The sequence below is a fragment of the Octopus bimaculoides genome, chromosome 4 (assembly GCF_046866305.1).
Source record: "Octopus bimaculoides isolate indiv1 chromosome 4, ASM4686630v1, whole genome shotgun sequence".
In the NCBI taxonomy this organism is placed as follows: Eukaryota; Metazoa; Mollusca; class Cephalopoda; order Octopoda; family Octopodidae; genus Octopus; species Octopus bimaculoides.
This window is the reverse complement of record NC_142931.1, coordinates 46,876,298-46,900,915: the sequence shown is the minus strand read 5'-3', so window position 1 is coordinate 46,900,915 and position 24,618 is coordinate 46,876,298. Positions and strand designations below refer to the sequence as shown.

The following is a 24,618-nucleotide window of genomic DNA, read 5'->3' as shown; positions in this document are numbered from 1 at the left end:
ATATGTAAGTCCGGTGCGTATATATACATACACACACACACGCATACTAATATCGGCTTTCAACTGTACACTAGTGTGTGGTAGGCACTAGATCCGGGTTTTTATCAATTCTTCTAGAATTTGTGTAAAAATACATCGACCTGAATCCTGTATATTTATTTATATATACTTCTTGTTCAAGCGGTGGTATGGGACAAACTCAAAGACACACATATGCATATATATGTATAACAGGTACACATAGACAAATATACACACACACATACACACTCACGCGCACACATGCATACTCATATACAACGGCTATTCCCAATATTTTTTGTCTTCGAATTTCCCAGACAAGTCATCAGTCTCTCCAGAGCATTGCAAGAAGTTACTTTTGCCACCCAGTTGTACCTAACATGAAATAAAGAAATATTTGACTGTCTACTGCCATGCATTACCATGTTACAAAGACAAATATAATTATATTGCATACCATGCTCGACAAATTTTTGTTTTATTGCATTTATCTTCCAACTGAGAGAAGGTAAACAAATGCCTGGTGAAAATTTTCGTGGTAGAAATTCTCGTGATGCAAGACTTCAGTGTAGTTGACATGTTGTTTAAGGAAAAATACTTTGTTCTTTTTTGTTTTTTGTTTTTTTTTTGTATGGAGAAAGGAGGACGGCTCTGGGTATATTTTATTATTTTAAGAGTTAATTTAACTTTCCATTACTTGAAGTTTCGTAAGCGGAGAACAATGTCTAGCTCATCTGGTGCTCAGTATCTTTGTGGAGACCGAAGAATTCATGTATATTCTTCTCCATTCTAAAGCTAAACATCCGACGAAACCCAAGTAAAATGGATTCAAACAATGTGATGATACGATCTCGTACACTTATCTCTTACACTTATCTCATACACTTATCACTTGTGACACTTATCTCGTACGATATGCTTTTAGTGTTTTCTTTTCCCCTATTTATTCATGTACATTTGTTTGTGTTCGTACGTGCCCGTTTGTGTCGGATGTGGGTGTTATTAGGAGTGTGCTTGTATATGTATGCTTGTTTGTTTGTTTGTTTGTGTGTGTGTGTGCGTGTGTGTGTGTGTGTGTGTATGTGTGTACTGGTAAAGTATATCTGAAAAATATCGGTGAATATTTCAAAATGTCTTCACTGTCGTTGGCTTAAGTTACATCTTTTATTCCCAAGGCCAATTTTACTTTTATTTCATTAATAGAATAATATTCTGCCATAATCCTCGACGGTGGTGTCTTTTTAATGGAATGAGAACATATATATATATATATATATATATATATATATATATATATATATATATATATATATATATATATATATATATATATATATATATATATATATCAATCAACAACTGATTCCTATGGCATTGCCTATAGATTAACAAGGAGAGCTAAATTAATTCCTAGGCAATGGAATGAGTGTCGCTGATAACCATTAATGCAATCCGGAATCATCGATGACCTGATATTCTGGCTTGCTGTAGGTTGGTTGTTTCCCGTGTCAGTCACTATATAATTGTTTGGCTGTGGCAAAGAGTTGTTTCGACTTAATTTTAGCAGTGCTTGTGTTGGCTTGCACACTTAGTCGCTTTAGAGACAACTGTACTTGTGCCTTTTGATTTTTAAATTGCGACTTGCCACCTTGATATTTATACACACAAACGCACACACACACAAACACCCTCCTCTGTTTCACGTCTTGGCCTTACTAGCCCTTGTTGTTTATTTTCATTGCTTCGTTTTCCTGTCATGTTTTCTGTTCGCCACGATATTCCTCCGCACTACAAATTTAATTTGTTACCGCGGGAAGAGCCATTCTAACAATGCGTCCTGCCCTAACTCTTCGAAACGCTTAGTTTTAGCTGATGAAGGAACTGTTCTCTATATGGCGTGTGTGTTTATGTTCTGTTTTTCCTTTTGTCCACGTTTGTTTGTAACGGCCTGTACCCAGATATGCATCTACATATACATGTAGATGTAGGTATGTACATACATGTACGTATATATGCATATACTCACATATTATTTGTGTTATATATATATATATATATATATATATATATATATATATACAAAGGTGTGGACAAAATAATGAAAACACCTAGCATCATAGCATCATAATTTTGGAATGTCTATAAAACCGTCAAAAACTTGTTTATTTTATGTTTTTGGATTTATTGTTAGTGTTGCTTAATATGTGTTGATAAAATTGCTGTTTCTTTTCAGATATCATCAGAAAAACATAATTAAAATTCATTAAAATGACAGATCTATCAGATTTTCAGAGGTCAAATTGTTGGTTCTCGTCTGGGAGGCGCTAGTATAACGAAAACGGCCGAAATATTTGGTGTATCAAGAAGTACAGTCTCAAAAGTAATGACAACCTTTGAGAAAGAGGGAAAAACCTCCTCATCAAAGCAAAATACCACGCAGTCGAACCCGGGTGTCGCATAACGAACATCTTAACCACTAATCCATGCATTGATCCCATTTGAATAAGAATAAAATTAGATGCTAAACCAAAATACGTGCTGTTTTAGGAGTGCTATTATGTAATCTAGGCAGGATGCAAATGAATATATTTGATTTTAATGTTTGTATCATTATTATGCTATGCACACTGCAAACAATGTTGAACGTGTAAACGAAAGTATTTGATAATATACCTGGTTATAGAGCGTTTCAATTGGCTAAATATTTATATATCCGTATTTAGGACAGAGCTTTGCGTGCTTTGAGAGTTCCGAAATGCAAAAGATTTACTCAAGCAGAAGTAATCCACCACCACCACCACCACCACCACCACCACCACCACCATCCCACTATCACAATCATCGTCATCGTCGTCGCTGCTGTCGTGGTAGATACCATTGTCATTGCCATCATCATCAGCAGCATCATTATCATCATCATCAGCATCATCATCATCATCATCATCATCGTCATCATCAATTTCCTACCAATGAAATAAACATTATACAACGAGAAAGAGAGGGAGGGAGGGAGGGAGAGACCTTCTGGACAGTGTCTCAACCAACTAGAAACAGTAACAAAATCTCCAATTTGCAATTTACCGTTTTACATTATGGACAAAAGAGACCATGTAGACCCTCGTGTAGAAATAAACGGAATGGTCATTGATGGGATGTCGTTCTTCATATGTTTATCATGTCAAAGCTGCTATCGGGTTTAACAACACCAATGACATTGAAAACATGGACAACAAAATGAAATACTCTCGTTATCAAAATAAAACCAACATAGTGACATTGAAACAACGGAGCAGCTAGACATAGCAGCCACACCACTTTGAAATCATATCCTCCTGTATTATAAATGAAAAACACATTCGATTTAGTTTTCCTCGACAGAGCGTCTGAAATATAAGAGATGGAGTATGGGATGTGTTTAGTTATTGATGTTTCTGAACCCGAGGTTGAACAACATCAACAACAACAACAACAACAACAACATCAACAACAGTAACAGCAACAGCAATACCATCAACAACAGCATAAATACCATTAGAGATACAACCGACTATGGATTATGAGAATGTTCAGAACATCAGATGAGGTGTATTGAGTAGACATCGAGAAAAGGACGCTTGCGTGTGTGTATTTGTGTGTAAATATGTGGAATTGACTTTTATTTTGTGGATGAATAAATTCATATTAGTGCATTCGAGTATGTGTGTGTGTGTGTGTGTGTGTGATTAAACGTTGTGTGTATGCATGTATGTGGATGTATGCGTGTGTGGTGTATGTGAGCGGGAATTCATCAGTCTCCTATGGATTTTGTATTCTGATTGGAGGGTAATTTGTGTGTGTATACGTATATGTATCTGTGTCGATTTGTATTTAAAGATCGTAATTATGAGCACGTATGTATGAATTTATATATACTTATATGTGTCAATTCCTCTCGTTTTTGTTGGCATGTGTAATATATGAGTGTATATGTGTGTGTAAGAAGAGAACCTATTGATTTAAGGTACGAGCTTGTACATGAACATTTTGATGACTCATTAGACAGAACCGGGTTTATACACAAACATATATTGAATACTATGCACAGATACTGAAAAAAACCCCATACAAATATACTCATAGATAATGATACACATACAGACATTGAAAAACATCCGCATATACATACTGAAAAAAACATGCATATACACACAGGGTAAACAGTACACACGTATTTAACGAAAGCCTGTACATAATACATTAAAATATACATGCAACTATATTGAACATACGCACATGTACACACTTACAAACACGCGTATGAATATTTTTGAAAACATTCAAAATAACATACACGAACTTTGTGGGATTTATTTAATACCACAAGATATATCCATACACGGGAATAAGTGACGCATACTCAAGCATACATGCACATGCTTAGATACGTACACAAATACAGAAGGGATACATGAGACGGATACATTCACACTAATACACACACATACAATCTGTTACATCCACTGAGACACATATGCACAAACTAACCTCAGCTATTGCTGTGAGTATCTATCGAGATGACTTGAGAGAATACCTAATCATACGCAAGGAGACATATACGCATACGGATGCAAAATGTAGATTCTCAGTCTACTTGTTCTCTCTCCCTCTCTCTATATATATATGGTTGGGTTTGTGCATGTGCGCGTGAGAGAGAGAGAGGAAGAAAGAGAGAGGGCATACGTTTAGTGCTAATTATTGAAAGACAGAGTACTCAACATTTAGAGATTAATATATATTCTATTTAAGTCGAGGCAGTCTCTTGTTAATTTGCCTTTCACCAGCAAGTGCATACAGTCTTCAGGTAAGATATGACTGTCAGAACATCCCTGAAGATTCTGTGATTCCGTACGTGAAACTCAAAGGAGTGAAATGACTATTTATATATATATATATATATATATATATATATATATATATATATAATCTCTTTTGTTTTTAATTATTTAAATTCTTCCCCTGAAGAAGGGGCTAGTTTCTAATACAGATACGAAGCTTTATCGTTGGAATGTCGATAACAAAAACAATATTACATTTCTAACTTGAGAAAAGTCTTGGATATTTTTACTGTTCCAGTTACTGATGTGATGGTATTTGAAATGTGTGAGGTAGCTGGTTGATTTCTTTTCCTGAAAATAAATCTTATCCAAATCGTCAGTTAGACATTTGCTCGCAGCACCAAATATATGCACATACGTGCGTGTGTATGTATGTATGTATGTATGTATCTCAGCACCAAGTATATGCACGTACGTGCGTACGCATGTATGTACTTATGTATGTATGCTTGCGTTTTATGTGTATGTGAGAGAGTAACAATTTATGCATGACCTAAATTGGTTCTCTTAAATGTCTTACAATGTTACATCTTATGCATACACCATCCAACATGCTTATATGTGATTCTACATACATACACACATACATAGACGTGTGTATATATATATATATATATATATATATATATATATATATATATATATATATATATATATATATATATATATATATATATATATCATATATATATATATATATATATATATATATATATATATATATATATATATATATATATATATATATATACATGTATATATGTATATATATATGTATATATGTGCCTCTGTGTGTGCGTGTGTGAATGTATGTAACGAAATACATAAACAGGCAAACAGACGAACTAGGGTAGAAAGAGAAGAGACAGAGAGTGTGCATGTATGTGACTGTACGAGAAGTGAAACAAAAGTATTGTCAGACATGAACCACAGACTAATTTTAAAAGCGTTGGTGTGCTTACTGCGTATCACAAATCCATAGTAAACGAGTTCGCGTGCTATTACATGTGTTTTTGGCCTGAATTTACTTAATAAATAATTCAGATGCTGTCCGCATGAAATGAAAACAATCGTTAAGTTATTGTTAACCGATAAAATAATATGACTCATTGAATAATATCTCTTTTCGTCGCCACAAAATTACAATTTAGCTTGCTTTGAAATTCTGCCGCATTAAATAATTGAAAACAAAATTGACATGAGCGTATAAGTGAGGCTCTATGTGGTCATTCAGCTTACTAGAAACTTTTAACCTGCAAGGGATTTCATGATTGGATTGTCTTTTGAAAATGATCGCCTAAATCAGAGTTTTGATAAAACAGCTGTAACAACTAATTATATTTCATATCGACAGTGTAAAAATTGTGAGCTACACAGACGATGTTTCTTTAATGATATCAGCTACTGCAAGACCCTCACCCTAAGCCTATCTGTTCCCCAATGTTAGCTCTATAGCACAGGACTTACAACTTCACCGATGTTAGCTTCAAATTTGTATTTTCATACGAAATTTAGCTACCTAGGATCTGTCTTCTCACAAATCTTCGGTACTGAGATCTATATCTAAGCCTCTCTTGCGAATCACAGTCAGTGGGAACTATTTGAGTGGTCACATCTGGAGATAACAGAAATTTTTCAAAAGTCGTTGTACAAGCAGTGTTACTGGAGATCTTTGTTCGAGAAAGTCTCTACCTTCATGAAAGCGTTTGAGTTGTTCCCGCGCATTGCTGATTCGGAATGTTATGTGGAACAGCAGTTAACAGATTTTTCCGACTATCAGATAAATCAATCGAGAATTTTGACCCGTCACTTCCTTGGTGAAGGAAAGCTTGTAGGCTTCCTTCCGTGCATCGCTGTAGCCAATATAGTTGTACAGTTGGCGGGGCGGAAAGTCTGACGAGAAAGCTTTTCCTTCACAGGCTGAGCTTTACAGTACAACTTGTGATGGCAGTCGAAGATGGAGCCGATACGACTATTAAATGACCTGCATTGGTTATGCGCAGTTGTAATTGGCGCAAAGTATTAGAGGAAGACTATTATCTGTGATATGTGAGGATAATCAAGATCTGTGACTGCGATCTGCCGGATCAACCTTTGTGGTTCACCCCACCACCTTTTGGAGTCAGTATTTCTCTTACTGATTTTATGTTATCAGCTATTTTCGTTATATATTGTATATTCTCATATTCTTTAGCTCCTCGTAAATCCTTCTTCACCTTTGTACCCTTTTCAGCACCTTGCTGAATCATTAGAGCTTCGTACAACATACCAAGCGATATTTCTGCCGAATTTTTTATTCAGAGTTCAAATGTCACACAAGCCGAGTTAGTCTTCCATCGTTTCAGGAGTCGATAAAATAAGGTAACTGTCAAAACTAGGGACGATTATTTCAACTAAGCCGTTTCCCTTCATAACTGCTGACCTTGTGCCTAAATTAGAAACAACAACTACTACTACTACTACTCCTACTACTACTACTACTACTACTACTACTACTACTACTACTACTACTACTACTACTATTATTATTATTATCATTATTATTATTGCTATCATTATTAATATTGCTATCATTATTATTATTGGTATCATTAACGCGGCAAGTTGGCCGAATTGTTTAGCACGCCGGATGAAATTTTCAGCGGCAGTTTGGCTGTCTTTACGCTCTGAGTTCAAATTCTGCAGATGTCGACTTTGCCTTTCATCCTCTCGGAGTCTATAAATCAAGTACCAGTGAAACACTGGTGTCGATGTAATCGACTTGTCCTTTCCCCCAAAATTTCAGGCCTTGTGCCTGTCTAAAGTACAAAGGATCATTATTATTAGCACTAGTATTATTATTAGTATTTTTGTTATTATTATCATTAACATTATTATTATCATCATTGCTTTAAATGCTGTTTTCTCTTGTTACAGCGTTTCCAGATTAGTAGCACACTATATGCGTGTAATAACATCCCACGTGTAATCCGAGTGAATGAATGATTAAAGCAGACGATAGATGCGTATAAGTGTAATCGTTATATCGATCAGAAAGCGAGTTGTTCCCTTTCAATTCGTCTTAACTTTACATTTGTTCTTTACTCCTTTTTTATTTTATTATTTTTTTTTCCGGTTTCACATCTGCCCTCATTTCACTCTTCGTTTATTATATACAGTTTTCCATAATGTTTGCCTTCTCTTTTTTTTTTTTCTTTATTTGTGTTATTTATCTCTTGTCTTGTCATTCAGTCTTAATCTCCATCTAACTCTTAACACCTCCCACATATCTCCCTTTCAACGGTGCTTCCCACATAACAACATCAAAAGCCAATGCTGCATTGGGTATACGTCAGTATTATTCGGACCTGTATTTATTGTAAGGAAACAAATATTAAAAGAAAACAATTGTTAGGTTATATCTACGCACAAGTACGCTTACGCGCAAATACGTACGCAATCTCTTTCACTCACTCTCTCTCTCTCTCTTTCATACACAGACATACACACACACGTACACACAGACGTAAGCATACACTAGGCAAGTGTCTTCTATTATACCCTTCAGTTAACCCATACCTTGCGAGTGGAATTTGCTATACGGAAATCATACAATATACTATTACACCATTCCTGTTTGTTTTCTGCCTGTCTGTTTGTCTCCCTCTCTCTCTTTCTCTCTCTCTCTCTCTCTCTCTCTCTCTCTCTCTCTCTCTCTGTCTATGTATATATGTGTGTGTGTGTGTGCGCGCGTGCCTGTGTGTGTGTGCCTGTATGTGTCTGTGTAATTATTTGTAAAAGTCCTTCGGGCCTTATTGTGAATTACTGTGTCTGTATATGTATGCATGTATGCATGTATGTATGTATGTATGTATGTATGTATGTATGTCTGCATGCAAATATGTGGACGCTCACCGGTCCGATATCCGAGTGGAAATTAATCCAACAGGTTATCAACGTGCAACATTGTTATTGATTTAACAGTATGGTTTCTATAAATACATTCATCGCACTCTCTCTCCCCTACATACGCGCGCGCGCACATACACATAAAATCACTCACACAGTCACACATATATACATACACACGATCACTTACACAGTGATACATATTCACACACATATGCTTAAACAAACACCCCTACATAAACTAAGAAGTAGAAGATGGTTAAAAGAATATAACGTCAGTTTATACGTAAGCATCTTAATATCTTGTTCTTTCAATCAAAGTTACCAATTCAAAACCTGCTTCTTTATCGATACTATTTTTTTTTCATTGAAACGTATAATACAACCAATAGGACAGGTTTGGTGCAGTTATCTCCATCCTAATCCGTTACTGAGGTTTTATTTGAGAGAGAATCAATTTTTATTTTTAGCGTATTTGAGATATTTCATCATCCACATCACATTGAACCAATCATCCGGCCTCCGTGTTGTTGGTTAAGGTGCTTTTAATAGCAGCCAAATGATGCTCAAATCAAGAAGCATTGTCTTATACAAATTGCGTCTTAAAAAGGAGCAAGTGTAATACCAGTTCTTGCAAAGAAATATACGTTGGTCTTAAGTCTGATAGAAATATTCTGAATTCGAGTTAAAAAAAGAACAAAGCAAGTGTCGCTGAGTAATGTTGCTGTTCGTATTAATAAAAAAATATGTTGAGACGTGCACGCTTGGACATATTTTGATAATTTTTCTGTTATCAAAGTTGGTCCGGGTTTTCAATAATAACACACACACAATACATATGTAACATATAATAGTTTCAAATTTTAGCACAAGACCAGCAATTTTAGGGGAAGGAGTTACGTAGATCACATCTTTTATTGACCCAGAAATTATGTAAGGCGAATTCGACCTCGGTGGAATTTGAACTCAGATGGTAAAAACAGATTAACTGCGGCTAACAGTATTGCCCAGCGCGTTCATGGTTCTTCCAGCTCATTACTTTTACTTCACTATAATAATGAAGAAGAATTAGACACTAAATGGTTCGAATACTTTCCACTTTTGTAGGGAGATATCGTAACTACCTTCCATGTCGTCTATGCATAACAAAATAGAATTCTTTTGAAAGAACACTTTTCCGACGAATAAGCAAACATTCAATGATACGCTACTTGAACGACTTAGTCGAATCTACCGCTCAACACCATCGGACGAATTGAGCTTGCAATCTGCTTACTGCTTCAATGAAGTCCATAGGAGTGTCTGTTTTGAAATCAAAGAAGTCAAACACTACATGCTATTTCATTGAACAGGTAGGTCTATATGTTACGCTTCCTTCCGATACTCACAGTAAATACGTTAACTGATCATTTTTTGCTAGAATGTTTGTAACTCTCAATAAACTCAAGCTAGTAGCAAACTTTTAAGTGGCCACTGGATTTACAAGAAATATCAGTCAGATTTCCTCAAATCAATCACTGGTTTATGTAATTCTCGGTTGCTAATCTATCAGTTGTTGACAGTAGTTAGCTTCATGCAATTTTGAGTAAAATGTCCCGTAGTCTAAGTATCACAAACCCACTTTGTTGTTTATCAAAGACTGCACTGTTCACTGCATTCCCCGTTTATTTTTAAGAATATAGGATTTGATTTCAGAAGAATTCGGTTCCTATTTCTGATAAGTCGATAGACACACAAATGTCTTTCGGTGCTAACGCATACACCTGAAAATTTTGAGACTTATACGTCTTACCCGTATTGGATTCACTTTCATTATTCTATAAGCCTGCTTATAGTGGCTTGAATGCACTGCGTTACAACAGCCATATTCTTGGCTTTGCACTAATTATAAAAAAAATATTTATTTCGTTACTGCTTCATTTATATTTATAAAATAAATTTTAATTAAGGTAAATTGTTATTTCAAAATAATTGTTATCTCAAATTAATGGATAATTATGAAAAGAGAGAGGAATTAACTGAAATTATTAATTATAAAGATTCGTTGTGTGTGTGCGTGCGTGTGCGCGCACGTGTGTCTGAATGATTAAGAAGATTGCGTCGCAATTATGTGGCCTCATAAAATATATATCACCACATCACTATGGCAACAAGCATATGACCAAGATTCTCCTGCCTTACATCTTGGATTTGGGTCATTTACCACAGTTCTGCTTTTATCCAAGCCTTGTGAGAAAAAATGAGTAGGCGGAAAATGTGTGGAACAGACAGCACCTGTATATAAAACATCCGGTCTTGTCATACAGTCGCTTTCATTGAATTGGTCTGAAGATTATGTTAATAATTCACTTGGCGTGAAAGAACTCCAACATTACGTACAGTTTCATTGAACATGTAGTTCTGTTCATCGAACAACTACATACTCACCGTCAAAACTGACGGAGATCCATTTACGCAATTCTATAACTATTTATCCTGTATTTCTGCTATTAATGTCTAGAATTTCATGAATTCACGTCATCAGTATATCGTGTATTATTTAAGTTTTGTAAAAATTACAACATTTCAAGGTTGAACCAACGACTTTCGGCAATATAACGAAGGGAACAATGATGAGATCTTTCAGACAAGACTTTACAATCAGGGTATATTAGCTATAGGATATTTTCCATCTCGCTCTTTACTGTCTGCTGATGAAATTTAATTATTGATTTGTGAAGTGTCTTAAAATAATAGTCGTGTACATATCTAATCTTTCTCTTTACGTCTTTCTTTTTCTGTACTATCTCAATTTATCGTTCTTGCTCTATCTCTTTATGTTTCTTTCTCTTTCTTTCTTTCTCTTTCTCTCTGTCTCTCTCTCGCCTCCTTTTTTATGTTTCTAGCAACATATGACGACTGAGCCTGCTGTAAGCATATATTGGAATAAACTATCAGTATATAATTAGTGTATATACGATGGAGTACACATGTATATATATAAATATATATATATATATATATATATATGTGTGTGTGTGTGTGTGTGTGTGTGTGTGTGTGTGTGTGTATGTATGTATGTGTGCGTGTACATATTAATATACGTGTGTGTATGCATGTATATATATGTATACATACATATAAACACTCACGTATATAAATATATATATATATATATATATATATATATATATGCACTTACGTACAATAAAGAAAATAGTATTCAGGAAAAAACAGAAAAAAGTTATAATCAAATTATATGGGTAATTTGTGTGCATGTGTACATATGTGTGTGTGTGTGTGTGTGTGTGTGTGTGTATGCATAATGCATATACATATCAGTAAATCGATCCGCAGTGTCATTAGAGTTTCAGATAAAATGCGTTGTGATATTTCTTCTGATTCAATGCATTCTCCTGTTCAAATTTGCCATTAATCATTTAGAGGTCGATAAAGAAAGTATTTACCTTGTTGGAACCTCGCCCAACATTCGTCATATCCTGTATGTTTTTCTTGTGAAGGTTGGAGGAAGTAATGTGGCGCCTATGTCTGCATATGACTACGTAGGTACCTTAAGAGAAATATGAAAAAGCGAGCATGGTACATTCTATTATATATATATATATATATATATATATATATATATATATATATATATATATATATATATATATGTATGTATGTACGTATATATATATATATATATATATATATATATATATATATATATATATATATATATATATATATATATATATACGTACATACATACATACATATATATATATATATATATATATATATATATATATATATATATATATATATATGTATAATTATTATTTCTAAATCTCTGAAAGAGGAACATTCAGTAACAGTGCTCTAGAGTAAAGATTGTGTCAGTCCTGGTTAGAAAGACTGCTACTGTTATTTAGTCTCAGGAAACATCGTCTCAAGCTGGCTATACGACACACTATGTCCTTTTATTCTCGAACAAGGGAGTTTAGCATCCCCACTCAGCTCAAAGCAATATCTGCGTGCTTATGGTTTCTGGGTTATTGCTCTTCATTAGTACCGAATAATTGCTCGGCTAGAGATGGCGTCACTAACTCTCTTGTTCGAAATGTATGCTGTTGAAAAATGACAGACACAGTCACTCATCTAATAAATAGGAAATTATTATTTCTAATTCTCTGAAGGAGAAACATTCAGTACAGTACTCGAGAGTAAAAATTAGTCGCCAACATAATGTGGTAGTCCTAGTTAGGACGACTGTTACACTTATCTAGCCCCAGGAAACATCGTCTCCAGCAGGCTATACGACACACATATCTGCGTCCTTGTTCGAAAATATAAGGATGCAGATAGTGTGTTGGATAGCCAGCTGAAGTTGTCGTTTCCTGAAGCTAAATAACAGTAACAATCGTCCTAACCAGGACTGCCACATTATGTTGGCACATAGTGTTTACTCTCTCTCTCTCTCTCTCTCTCTCTCTCTCTCTCTCTCTCTCTCTCTCTCTCTCTCTCTCTCTCTCTCTCTCTGTATATATATATATATATATATATATATATATATATTTACATATAAAATTTGTAGCAGAGAATCGTATGATTATCACAGAAAGCTAGTCTACTGGACTCGGCTATCAGACCACATAGACATTCATGTTCTACATACCCCTTCGCTAATGATCCGTATATTTCGTTACTTTGTTATCCCCAAATCCCGTACAGCATCGTGTAACACATGTATCGGGTAGTTCATCCAAGATGAAGGGAAGTTCTAGCGTCCCATGTGGCAGGCTTGATAATTGCTGCGAAATCTCTCGGCGTGAAAATAATGTTAGCCTTGTTAACTCACGAATAAGGAATATTTTGCGACCAATATAGTTTTCAGCACCCATTCTCAGTGTTCGATGCACATACACATATATATATATAATATGTATATAATATATTGTATATATGTGTGTGTGTGTGTGTGTGTGCGTGCGTGCGTGCGTGCGTGCGTGCGTGCGTGTGTGTGTGTGTGCGTGCGTACGTGCGTGTGCGTGTGTGTGTGTGTGTGTGTGCGTGCGTGTGTGCGTGTATTTTTCTGTATGTATATGTATGTAGCTTTTCATTTCTAAATACAATCATGTAATCATGTGTATGTGTGTGTGTGTGTGTGTTTGTGTATGTGTGTGTGTGTGTGTGCTTCCGTGCACTTGCGCGAGCGTGTGTGTGCGTGTGTGAGGGGGCGGTGCGTGTATATATGATACATACATAATATATATCAGTATCTATTTCTTTGTCTTCTATCTGCTTATCTATGTATGCATCTCTTTTTTCCCCTCTGTCTCTCTGTTTCTCCCTCTCTCTCCGTTTCTCTCTCTCTCCGTTTCTCTCTCTCTCCATATATATATACGTGTGTGTTTTTGTGTGTGTATATGTGTGTGTGTGTACAAACACACGCTTAGACTTGCATTTAATTTGAATTCGAGTTCAAGACTTTACCTTATGTATGTATATATGTAATCATATATTTTCGATATAGTCATGCATAAATATATTGATATCGATATCTGTATCTGTCCAATGTGTCTCGGTTTACTAGTACCGGATCAACGTGTTGATTAAAACTCGAAATTCGAGATAGTGATAAACAGATGCGTTACACAGACAGTAGAGATGAACTTAGAGTAGATTGAAGTAGGTGAGAAGGAGATGTCTTATGGTTACTGGTCATTGTAAAATAACACCGGACATGAATAGATTGTTTCGGGAATAGTTGTCATATTGTCTTACTAAATAATGCATAACAAACACATATGAAAGCCTACCCCTGAAAAACAAAATATTGCTCGAAACAAATCAATTTGTGCAATTTTGTCTGAAGGATATGTCTGGTCAAATGACTGTGAGTCTCAGCAAAACTTCCATACAACTTTAATTTCTTGAGAAAAAAAATTGATAATCTTCAACTAAGATCCATTAAATCGATTAAAATCCTGCAACAGAAATCTGTTAGAATCATTGGCTATTTTAGAAATCTCTATTATTGACGTCAAATTAACAGAATCAGTAGATCCTTGAACGCGATATTTAGTTTCGCTTTCATACGTTCGAGGCTTATATCCTAAATGCTCAGTTTACTCTTTTCGTCATTTTGTCGTCAATGGAATAAAGTACCAGTCGTATACATGGGTCAGTTCAGTTGACCGTTTGCTTCTTCCAAATTTAAGACCTTTTGTCCAATATTAAAGTGCATGAATTGGTAGAATCAGTGGCGTGTCTAAGAAAAAAGCCTTTGCTAAATTTTGTAATCTTTTCAGATTTTATGATATAAAGTAACCATCAAGTATTGGCAGCAATTCCGACAACTGATTTCTCCCTATAAATTTTCTGGTGTTGTACGTATGCAAGGAATCAATATTATTTGCATTGGAATAATATGGATTTGAAACCCATCGCAGCCATAGCTTTTCGATATTCTCGAATTAATAGAACACATACTTACTATTACATATAGTGTGAGATATGTATCCAACTGCAGCTAATTACAACGTCGCAATAATAAAGCTGATGATGATGATGATGATGATGATGATGATGATGATGATGATGATGATGATGATGATGATGATGATGATGATGATGAGGAGGAGGAGGAGGAGGAGGAGGAGGAGGAGGAGGAGGAGGATATTTCTTTTCGAACATCGACAGAAGGCCACAAATACTAAGTCGGGTGAGAGAAGAGTAGACGTTTAAATCAAGTAAAATATTTGACTGCTAGTCTTCTAATTACACAGTATGCAGGGACAACTGGTAAACTGAAACCCGAAATGTTTCGAATTCTCATAGTAAATACAATTCATTTACCCTATTCTACAACGCTTCCACTTGAGCGAAAGAACATTATAATAAATAATAATAAAATCCAGATTGGCAGCAGGATCCCTACAAGAACAGACAAATTGATTGTCAGTATTTCATTACATTACTTTAAATACGAAGTTCAATCTTGACTAATGTCAATTCAACATTTTTTTTACTACCGAGGTCATTAAAATTATTTGGAAGCTAAGTACGAAATTCGACTTAACCGCGTTAATACTCTTTAGAAAAGATTTATAACTTCATACCATTGCGAGAAATCAATATTATTTTTATATGCGTAGTTTGAGACACATACGTACATCCATACACAAGTACACACATATATTTAGAGAAAGAAGGAAAGTGTTTTGGCAGAACATATTTGGTTATAATCGGTAGCACGATTACCCGATAAGAGATTGATGCGTGCTTTGACTAACTACAGTAATGGGATTTTTCTGTCTTAAGCGTTCCTTCAATATGTCTGTGTCTATGTGTGTATACACACACACACATATATATAATCACACATACACACACACATATATATAATCACACATACACACACACATGTATGCATATGTGCATGCAAGCGTGCATGTATAAGCGAAATCTTAATTGTTTGTTTAAATGTACTATGTTAGTGTTTTACGTATGTTCGTGTTATATATATATATATAATCTTTTAAAATGAAAATACACACATTAAAAACAATGCATAATGCATTCCGTTATAACTTGGAAATCTTTGTGAAGATGTTCTTACTTTTAACGTTAAGAAATTGCAGATAGAAATTTCAAATCACAAATGTAGATTGAAATAATTAATACTTCTAATGTGAATCTTTACATAAAATAGATGGTTAAGATCTTCAATGAAAATAGTCTACTGCTGACAAGTCCAACATTTCTATAACCATATCTTACGTTCACTAAAAGCCATAATTAACGAAATAACTTTCATTTGAATGAGGATGTGCGTGTGGTTGCGAGTATTTCCGTGAGTGCCACTATATACGTGAGTATATTTTCAAAACTATCAGAAACCTCCCAGGAAAGTAGCATCTGGAAAGGAAGACTAGCTAGCACAAATTGATTTGATCACGAAGTGTCTATAAGCAACTGGGATTTTCAATATATATATATATATATATATATATATATATATATGTATGTATGTATGTATTTTTGCGCGTGCGTGAATGATTGGGATTCTATAAGCATTTGCGTGTCTTGCGTTGGCTGGATAAGAAAACTAAATACTAGTCTCATGGGGATATCTGAGTAAATATTACGATTTTATCGTATAAGAAACGGCTATGAATATGTATTATGTCTGTATGTATATATTATGTATGTATGCATACACACACTAACACACACACACACACACACACACAAACACACACACATATATATACACTCATACACGCATGCACACATACACACGAGTGTGTGTGTGTGTGTGAGTGTGTGTGTGTGTGTGTGTTTGTGCGTGTGTTAAGGGGCTTGTGTGTTAGCAATTTCTTTGAATTACTTTGAAACTTTTACTTGTGCATGCTCCACCGAAAAGCAACTACGAAGTTTATCTTCTTTAATATGTAAATATTTATACACCCGTATCGTATTACAAACAAAGAGTAACAAAGTGCAAAGATGTAAAGTACATTGAGCATTCCTTTTAAATAACCATCATTAGCATGATAATGTGTTGTTACATTTGATGCTTATGAACGAAATTTGGGCCCAAGATTGTGATCGCTTCTGTATTAACTTCAATAGTTAATGGAGATTGACGAAAATTTGTTCTAATATTGTTATATTTGACGTTGTTGAACCAGGTGTTACAGGCTTAAGGAGACTAGTTGTGAAAGGTTACAAAGCTATAATCATTTCGTATTTTAAACAGGTATAGTCTACACAGCAACTATATGATGCAATAAGCGTTTCGAAGATCTGATTTGAGAATAGCAAGGGCTATATAGAGAGTCTATATAGCAAGGTCTATATAGAGAGTCCTTCGTTCTTTCAGCATGTGTTCAGTTGAATTAAAAAGGCAATAAAATTCTGTTAGAAATCCTGGATTTTAGTATTATCAATTCTAACGAGTTGCAGCAGAATTAACCGTGTTAATAAAGGAATTTATGTGTATGTGTATGTGTGCATGAGTGTGTGTGTATGAGAGTGTGTGTATGTGTTTGTGTGTGTTTTTTCTTCCTCTTTTTAATTTAGAATGAATTTTAACCGGCCATGTACTTGGTAGCAAGGTTGTAAAGCAATGCATCTTGTTCCAACCATCATCCGTTAAATCTTCAGAAGATTTTGCAAATACTTATAGTTCCTGATATCGTGATCTTTTGTAACGTAGGAACTAAATATTAGCCTTCTCTCCCAATGCTCCAAAATTCACTGACACTTTGCACCAGACGAGTTTTTTTGTATCCTGTTATTCCAACAATAATAGGTAGTATGCTGAAAGTGTAGTTCGTGAACTGGATTTTCAAACATCTTCTCAATAGGCCATAGATGATCTCTTTCTCTCGATTTTTCCTAACCATAGGTATGTAGGCATAACGCAGAAGTTACAGAATTACAGTGTTACATACATACATACATACATACATACATACACACACGCATACGTACGCACGTATGAATATACATCTATAATCATTATTATTCTTATCATTGTTGTTTTCCTCGTCATTATCATCATCATCGTACTCATCTTTGTAATATTGCTATATACATAATCATTTCAAATGTAACTGGCTAAAATAAACGACGAAATACTGTAATAGAAAGAGTCAGGAATATCCGTGCTACTTTTTCGTATATTGTAGCTCATATCCCATTTCTATGCATTCAATAAAATTTCAGCATTATGTAGAAGTATTATTAACATGCCAGTATATAGTATATAGATGACAAACTATATAACATTCAATAAAATTTTGAATTCGATACTAAATTTCTTTTTTGACTCTGAAAGAGATATAAGACATAAGTTGCAATGCATCTGGGTTACTAGATGAAATTATATTTCTGAAAGCGTCGACTGGAAAGCCTGAAATTTAATGTTTTTTCTGTCTCGTATGGTTTAATAGAAACTGAAACGTTTATGTTTTCCCAGGAGCAAAAACAGAATATAAAATAAAGTGAAATAACCACAAAGGGTTATTGAATTCATGTTTCGATTCAAATGTACTTTTGAGTTTAGCTTCTCGTCTTCAGCGCTTCTTATATAAGCTGTCAGTTTCGTTTATGGAACAAACTGCAATCGATCCTGACTTGCGACTGAATATGGCTTGATATCATATACCATGTAGTCGCTACTTATTTAAGTACCAATATAGTTAAATAGTAACATAGACATCGGCACTGTCATCCTTGACTTAGTGGGAAAGGCAGAATGTAACAGATGGAAGGAGGAAAGGCTGCGTCGGCATCCGGCTTTTATTTGTAACAGCAATGTCTGAAAGTTGTCATTCGGTCCACGAATTGAAACCCCGATATTACACACATTAACCAAACGCAAAGCCACATTCCTTCTCAAAACACATACAAAGTATCTTACATGATATTTTTTATTGTGCTTTTTCTTTGCTTTGTTAATTTGTATTTTAGTCGATAAGCGCCGATTTAGTTTCCATTTCGTTTAAAAGCATTTCAACCGTAACAAAACTATTTCTCCGGCACAAGTATCTATAACTACAACATCCAAAATGTTTCCTTCCTTATTTATGATTGTCGTGTATAATCCGATGGAGATTTAGAAGCTACCCGCTTAAAAGGAGTCATATTGTTCATACGTTTCTAAAGAACATGAACGGTTTTAGTGAAATGACTAAAGAACTTCAACGGCTTTAGTGAAATGACGTGAATTGATCCGCACAATCAAAATTGCGTTCAAGATAATGCTTTGTAGACAGATCAAAGCTCCTACCTTTAGGGACTTCGTCAACTAGTTATATAAGAAAATTTATTGGTTTGAAACCTGGACAGACGTACACATTTATGATTCGCTATTTGTAGCAAAAGAACAGATTTACATATATTGGATGAAAATCTACAACCTGGAATCGAAATTACATGCTTCTTGTCATATACAATAAAACACTTACATATAGTAGAGTTGAATGATGTCTTAATTCACCAATTCAGTTATATGCTCTCTGTGTGGATAGTTTGCTTTCTAATCAAGTAGTGTCTTATACACATATATACGCACGCACACAAACACACACAGACATACACACAAACACACACAGACATACACACAAACACACACACACACATATATATTTGCATATATATATATATATATATATATATATATATATATATATATATATATATATATATATATATATATATATATATATATATATATATATATATATATATACTGCGTTTAATCAAAGACGCATGGCAAATCGTTGAGAAACATCCACTTCTGGTTTATTGTTAAGAATTTCGTACATCACATGATATACGTATATACATGAGGTTTACGCGTTTAATTCGCCGTTTTGTGTCACTCTGCGAATCATATTTATCTTCAACAAATTCTTTATACAAATCTCTTTGTCATACAGACATTTCATTTTTATGAGAAATTATCCTTCTTTATTCTGTATTTGGTGAAATCACAGTTGTTATCTCATTGTCCATTCGTCTCCCTTTATTTGAACGCTAGTTGCAATTAACAATCAACGAAAGAAAAACCGTCAGCGCATAAGGATTGAAGGGCCATACAGTTCAATAGTATGTCTTCCGCAAATAACACATAGCAAATGCAATTTAGTTAATACAATAAGTTGAAGCAGAATAAAATTGCTGCAACACTACAATAAAGCTAACTGCATAAAACCAGTCGATAAATCCAATTTTGAATTGAGGGAGAAAAAAGCAGAAAATAACGTAATATCTATGGTTTGGATTCAGATTCTATGTAGAAATCCAATTATTAGCCGAAGAAGAACATTTTAAAAACAAGAAGTAGTGGATTATCAATGAGTTAAGTAAGTAAATCCTTGGCAAAAATGATCTGATAGACGAGAAAAGAAATCCTTATATTCATATCATAATCCTTATTACTTAATTTGAAATATTCACCTATGCGTGCGCTCTAACATGGTACAGAAAAAATATATCCCCATGGCACAAGATTTTTCTTTTGTGAAGTCAATGTACAATAGATCATTGACCTCTGATTATTAAGTACAGTTATCAGAGATAACCAGTACAAAACTAACTGAAGCTATTACAGATTTATGAGCACACTCAAACATGCTAACTAACCAAATGTTTATTGATTATAAATTCGCTGCTTGCTCTTTGCAAAACAGAGTTGTACCTGCACTTCATACATAATCTTAGTTTTCACCTAAATAGATTAAACAAGAAACAATTAATATTTTAGCATTGAACTCGTCATTGTGCTGGCGATGGAATATGCATCGTTATCCTTTATGCCACGAGTTCAAAATTCATCCAGCTGGGTGTTTTTCCATCTCTACAAAAATAATAATACTGTTTTGTTTTTTGCTTTTTTGTTTTTGTTTGTTGGTTTGTTGGGGTTTTTTTTTCACGTCAATCAAATTCTGTGCTTCTTGTCATATTTTAAATTAAAGATTATATTTCTGCCCAAGTTTAAGCCAAGATTCGGGAGGTCATATGTTAACCATGTCATATGACTGTACTCACTATATGAGTTTGCTTGTTTGTACATATAAATATATATATATATATATATATTCTTACAAAGACTTTATCCTATAATTGAATTATATTCTATGTTCTACCGCAAGCTTGAATCGATTGTAGTCGTGTAACAGCGATTTAGTTCGTAGAAGGAACTGGAGCTCTTTATATATGATAGACTTAATTCATGGCCAGTTGTAGCGGTACCACATGTTCCTTCCATGCTTTATGCGGTGTCCATTTTGCTGCAAGCATTCAGCTGTAATCTGCAGTCTGAGAATTGGTCCCTAACGTTAACATGCTGGGCGAAATGCTTAACGGATTTTCGTCTGTCTTTACGTTCTGAGTTCAAATTCTGCTGAGATTGACTTTGCTTTTCATCTTTTCGAGGTTGATTAAATAAGTACCAGTTGCGTACTGAGGTCGATCTAATCGACTGGCCTCCTCCCCCAAAATTTTGGGCCTTGTGCCTAAAGTAGAAAAGATATTGCTAAATCAGCCATAAATTTATATATATATATATATATATATATATATTTATAAGTAATTATTTGGACTTTAGGTGAATATCTATTTGTATGCCGATTAACCCACATTCACCGTTTGGGCTAGCTGATGTCATTCACAGTTATACCAAACATCTGAGGTGACGTAGACTACACTGATTAATGAAACACAGCTTGATGCAGAGTAAGCATAAGGGACAGCTGCGGGATTGGTCGAAACGATCGTTGGGTTCGATAAAGATTCGTACCAAATCCATTTTCCGTTTCCCTTATCAAATATGTGTGTGTGTGTTTGTGTTATTGTGCGTGTGTGTGCGTGTGTGTGTGTGTGTGTGTATATGTGTGTGTGAGTGCATTGTGTGAAGCTGGTCGAAGGGCAGAGTAGGTAGAGTGTCGAGTACAATGAAGTGCGATCTTTACCCTGACTGCTTGTGCTCTAAATTCAACCTCCGCTATGATCGGTGTTGCCTATCAAAGGAGCTTGCAAGCCCAGTGCTTGTGCTCTTGTATCTCCCTCGAATTCTCATAAATTTGAATGTCCGGTTATGCCAATGTCTCACAACTCTATGTCTAAATCTATTAGTGAACGCTTGGTACAAGCAACTGATTCATTCTCTATTGCGATCGATGGTCATATTTACGCGCACACAAAAACACACACACACACACATACACACGCGCGCGCACGCACACACACACACACACACACACAACACACACATACACACATTGAAGTGTGATGTTACTTTATCTATATCCACAGCATCTGTTTGAAGTCTTGATAAAGGTTATGAACGTATTTACACTCTCTAGGATTGAATTATTAGAAACATTGTCATATAAACAAAACATGATGAATTAATAAATATTCAAGAAATGTATATCGCAGTAAGCTGGCATAGAGTACAATAGCAGATGAAACGAGCTAGTGGATCACTCGAAATTGCGTTAGACCAACAGGAGAATGATGGAGTGTTCATTGTTATTTGTTAGATAAACAGATCTTAGTGAACAAACATATATTCAAAGCTATTCTTGCTGTGACCGTGCAGTTTTTTTTCCCCTTTAAGTACTCTTCACGCAGAAACATTTTGTCTAGTGTGTCTTTTTATAAGATGTTAGTATGTGGCTTGACAGAGATTTGGCAGATATCTCTAGCAAGAGAATTGAGTCTGCTTTGGTGACTCAGTTCGTAGAAGTAACTATTTCGTCTCTACTGACGCAGTTACAATAAAGATTTGCACACATTTTATTTATGGCGATAACGCACTTGTGAAAAGGTTAAACATCACACCTTTACATTTTCGCACATCGCTAATGTATAAACACTTTCTGGCTTAACCAAAGTTAACAATGGAATCTATATGATACAGAAATAAGAAACAGTGACGTTTAAGTATTGATCAATGCTTAAGAATATATGAGAAATGAAGCGAAATAAGTTTATCTAGAAATCAAAGTCATAATTTCAAGCAACAGCCCAATAGTATCAGTCAAGGGACGACGTACAATCAATCATTTTGGTCTCACGTACTACTGGTACTTATTCTAGTAGCCTTGGAAAGATGAAAGAGTTGTTATAGACAGGATAATATGAATGTCTAAAGTAGGCAATACCATATGCATACCAATACCATATGCATACCAATACCATATGCATACCAATACCATATGCATACCAAAACCATATGCATATCAATACCATATGCATACAAGTACGTAGATACTTACATGCATGTGTGTGTGTGTGTGTGTGTGTAAAATGCAATTCCAGTGCTACATATACCTAATGGCATTCAAAGAGAAGCAAAAGTCATTCAGTTCTAAATGTCAGTGTTGTCTACCCGTGCACTAGGTTTTCAAATACGTGTTTTGCTTTCATCATCTGGAACAATCTCAGGAAAAAGTTTGTGTGTGTGTGTGTGCGCGTGTGTCCTTGTATTATATCATGACTAAATATATGTGAAAATCTCTGAGTAATGATTATGTGCATCACCAGTCTCGAAATTATGATGATGATGATGATGATGATGATGATGATGATGATGATGATGATGATGATGAGGAGGAGGAGGAGGAGGAGGAGGAGGAGGAGGAGGAGGAGGAGGAGGCACATTAACACACTAACATACTTACCGAAAACACATACGCACACAAACACACAGACACACATATGTGTAAACTTTCTCTGTCCTGTCTCTGATTTAATTTGGGATATAGCCCTTTACGCATATCAGCAGAAATATCTATAAACCAATCAATATTCAAGCATTCGTTTTTTTATGAAGAACAATAGGATGAGTGGAATGGAAGCTAATGGATAACAGTATTCGCATATATTGATATGCTCTAACATAAATATACATATATATGCACAGAGGTAGACATACACACACACGCACGCACACAAACACACACAGATACACATCTATAAATATATTTGTGTCTGTGTGTGTATGAGCACATGTGCGTGTGTGATTAAAAATTGTAGCTTCTTAAATTGTAACTGAGTTTCATGTTGACGAATAGACAACCGGTTAAACGAGGGATGCATTACGTGTATGTTTAAGCAATAATATTCACAAACACATCGAATTGTTAGTGATTGAGATTTGATTGGTTTACGGAAAAATCCCAAGAAAATGTACCACATATTCCGCTAATCTCATATAAAATTATTTCATATTGCCATGTCTTCATCAGCATATAATCTATTTTATTCACAACACAACCGAAATTTATTTCACTTCACTTGTATTAAATTTTTATCATACACAATCATTAAT

At 34.8% G+C, this 24,618-nt stretch overlaps 1 protein-coding gene and 1 long non-coding RNA gene across 2 annotated transcripts in view; one reads left to right on the top strand and one right to left on the bottom strand.

Annotated features, from left to right (window-relative positions):
• LOC106884508 (uncharacterized) overlaps window positions 1-24,618 on the top strand; it is a 718,976-nt gene that overhangs the window by 16,748 nt on the left and 677,610 nt on the right. The window lies entirely within an intron of this gene.
• Window positions 12,226-24,618, bottom strand: part of LOC149136035 (uncharacterized) — a 97,144-nt gene continuing 84,751 nt past the window's right edge. Inside the window, exon 3 of the long non-coding RNA XR_016241477.1 lies at window positions 12,226-12,333. This is a non-coding gene — a long non-coding RNA (uncharacterized LOC149136035). The remainder of the gene's footprint in view (window positions 12,334-24,618) is intronic.